Below are 3,695 nucleotides of genomic sequence, written 5' to 3'. Positions count from 1 at the left end.
ATAAACTTACTGAATGCGTGGCTGTCTTTCAAGCCGGGGATTTCGTACTGCGTAAAGCGCTAAACAAACGGTATGATCCGATGCCTGATCTGGCGTCTGATCGGGCGGTTGTTAAATTGCAAGCTCCATCGGCCTTTCTGTATGGTCCCGCGCGCTAGGGCTATATAGATACCAGCTGTGCCGGCGGGTAACAATGGATTGCGCGTCGTAGCGAATTGGCTGTCGTTCGTGCACATGTGCTTTTATAGACAACGTTCTCGCAAAACGAAACAAGCTCGCGTAAGTATGTTTCTTTCGTTCCTCTTGACTCGGAAATCAAGTTTTTTTTCAAGTTTACATGCACGTGCACTGCCCAGTGTGCATGCATTTGTTGCCGCTGATTTCTACACACGCTGCTCCCTTTGTTCCCTGTGCAGCCCCTATTCAAGAATTTATTTTCTTTTCCTGTTATGTACATCATTAGTAAAGTAAACCATGATGTGACCAGACTGGACCCCGGTTGAGGCAAAATGAATTTGCAGAACTTTAATCAAACGCCATCAGTTGTCGAGATATTCTTGTGCAAAATGTTCGCGTTTTGTCACTGAGATTCCGAAATTGAACATATGCAGAGTGCTAGAACACCCTCTACGTTATTTTCTACGCTGTCACGAGTGTGTGACCTTGCTGCTAAGACCTGCTGAGGCGTTCAAATCGACAACTGTTTCTTGTACCGCAAGCGAGGGTAGGCCGCCGAGATATCATCTTCACGAGTTAAGACGATAAGAGGTTCATACAGACGGTCCACCCATCACGTAAAGCAAACAAACAAGGCTAAAAGCATTACGTTGGGCAGTTCCTTGGACGCTATTCATGCACCCATATTTGGCAATGGAGGAAAGTGATCCGAATTTTCGCCAATAAATATCGCAACAAGTGATCGCATCCTCAAAATCACGTACATTGCTTCTTGCCTTCTGCGATGTCCTCCTCTAATACTTATATTGTATGATTTGAGCTAAATCTCGTTATTAATAATCTAATCATCTATTCTGAGCCCATTAGAGGACAGAGTGCGATGGCTGGTAGAGTATATAGTGTCATCGGGGAAAACGAATAGTGAACAAGGGATTATTGCATCGCTTAAGTACAGTTTTTGAATGTTCAATTTCTATCAGTATCTCAATGGAAGCTCCTTCGCTGTTTTGTGTTGCTAGGTTTCTTTTGTTGCATTTGATATGCTTCAAACAACCTGAACAAACACGTCGTTCGAAAAAGTGGTTGGTAGCGCCAATATTTCGGGGGACGACAATACATTTATGAACCGCTATTTATTATAACGACCAGTAGAAGTTAATGATCTATATATTTGCCTGAAATGACCTAATAAACTGTTGGGATAATCTCTTTAGTGTATATTATGAGCATAGCAAAAAATCGCACTTCCACGGGAAAGGCAAACCACTGATCGCGATAGCGAATTAGTAGATAGCTCTACGAAGTAATGATAGTAGTTTTATCGGCCTTTTAAAGTTGTGAAAAATCGCTAGCTAAATTAACAATTATAGATTGTATACCCGATACTCAACGAGGACGTAGAAAGGAACGGACACACGGAGACAGCACTGTCTTTATGTGTCTGCTTCTCTGTACGCCCTTTTTCAGTCGCACTTATACATTCAATCATGGATTCAAACCAACTAGCCCGTCAACGTGATTTATCTAAATTAATCAGCATGGTATCACGCGGGCGCAGGTAAACATCAACACGGAACGCTCGATGACAGCTAAAGCTGTCAGTGAAAACGCTGGAGTTAGGAATCGCGGCAGCATTTGCGAGCCAATTCACCTACGTGCATATGCCGCTTCAACGCGTGCGAAACGTTGAAAGCACAGCGCATACGAAGCTATCGGCGCTACGCGCACTCTGCAGGCATCGCAGATCGCTTTGCATATGAGGCTCGCAAGGGCTCGCACTTGAGTCACGTCGCAGACCGCTTTCAAGACACGCGAGCACCGACAACGCGTCCCTGCGGAAGTCCGCCAACGGCGTGTACTACGACGTCCGCGATTCGCGTGACCAACGCCGTAGTAGGTGCCGCGGTTGTGTCCGCTCTGTATGGAGCGGCGGGCGAGGAGGAAATCGAGGCACCCTAGCAGCCGCCGGAGAAGAACGCCCCTCCCACTTCCTCGCGTGACATAGGAGCGGGGACGCATCCGAGCCGCGTCCCTCGCTCGCGCACGCGAGATTGGATCGCGATCGCCGGCTCACCCTCACACGCTTTCACTCATAAGGAACATCATGGCGACGGCGACGGCAGAAATCCGCCTGTAGTGACCATATAATTGATATCGCAATAAAAACCATATATTCAAGTAATCATTATAAATTATACATAAGTGACGCATAATAAATAGGAAGAAATGTTATTTATTGCAACCCCAGTATGGTGCGTTTACCTTCATGCTTCTCTTGTGTTTGGTTCCCAGCAGCTGTATTATAACAAGGCTTCGCTCGAAAAGAGATGCCCGTTTTGACTACGTCACAAGAAGTGTACTCTCATTGCGTGAAGGACGTCAGAAACGCATAGTCCAACCGCCAAATGAAAGCAATGCTTACAGTGACTGCATCGCCCTACCTCTTCGTCCGCTAGAGTCTGAGGTAGAGCGACGGGGATCCAGATGACTTGCTCCGACGGGGACAGGATGCTAGGACGTGCGGCTAGCAAAACGGCGTCGAAGGAAGCAGACCCCGGGAATGCGGCCGTCACTTGCAGTCCTGGCACCGCCGGCGACGCGTCTTGAAAATCCTCAGAGTCTTCGGAGTAGGCGCATCGACACTCGCACTTCTCTTCCTCGACTGCGCATTCTGGAGTAGAAAAGCGACGTTGTGCGTTTCGTTTGGTGCTGTTTTGTTCCGTTTACCTTTCTGGTGTGAACCTAAGCGTGTCTTACGGGCCTTCCTACGCCTGGAGCAATGCATGACCTGGGAGTAAATAGAAAGTCCGTGAATTTTATTACGACATAATGCGGTAAATGAAGGTAAACCACACCACTCGCTTTAAATGAGCCTGTATCAAGATTCTTGAAACTTCGGTGCTCTCGAATAAAGCAGATATACAAGTGCACAGATTGTTGGGCTAGTAGCGACGAGACCTCAACTACTGCAGATATACATTACTGAAGCAAGGAATCTCTTTGTAATTTCGCAAGATAGACTTAGCACTCTAGGAAATTTAGCTCTTAATACCTCCTCACGTCTAACAACGCATACAAAACATTGCTTTACCCCCTAGCCGCATACTAATTACGAACTCCAACGACTAGAGCAACTCTATCGAGCACATCCAGTAAGCTTAAAGAAACAGATGAAAGTTGACGCGTGTTATCGAAATACTAGTATGATTGTGAACAAGGCACCCGTATTGCGCGCCGAAACGTCAATCTGTGTTTTGAATTTTTTCAGTTGGCGAGTGTACGTCTTTTCAGCCATATTCTAAGCATAGTATCATGAATGTATTTTGTATCACCGCACATAAAAATTTTGTGAATTATACACTGAGATCAGAGCATTGCTTTAAATCGGTCTGTGCCACCTTGTTTTTGTTGCTGCCTTTGAAAACAGTGGGCGACGGGGCAGTCACACTGCTAAAATGCTGCTTTTTTCCCCACTATCCTCTCCATGGACGTACATTTTATTTCGCACTGATGCGCCA

This window comes from Dermacentor andersoni, chromosome 10 (genome assembly GCF_023375885.2).
Source record: "Dermacentor andersoni chromosome 10, qqDerAnde1_hic_scaffold, whole genome shotgun sequence".
NCBI classification, from domain to species: Eukaryota; Metazoa; Arthropoda; class Arachnida; order Ixodida; family Ixodidae; genus Dermacentor; species Dermacentor andersoni.
Note: the sequence above shows the minus strand (reverse complement) of the source record.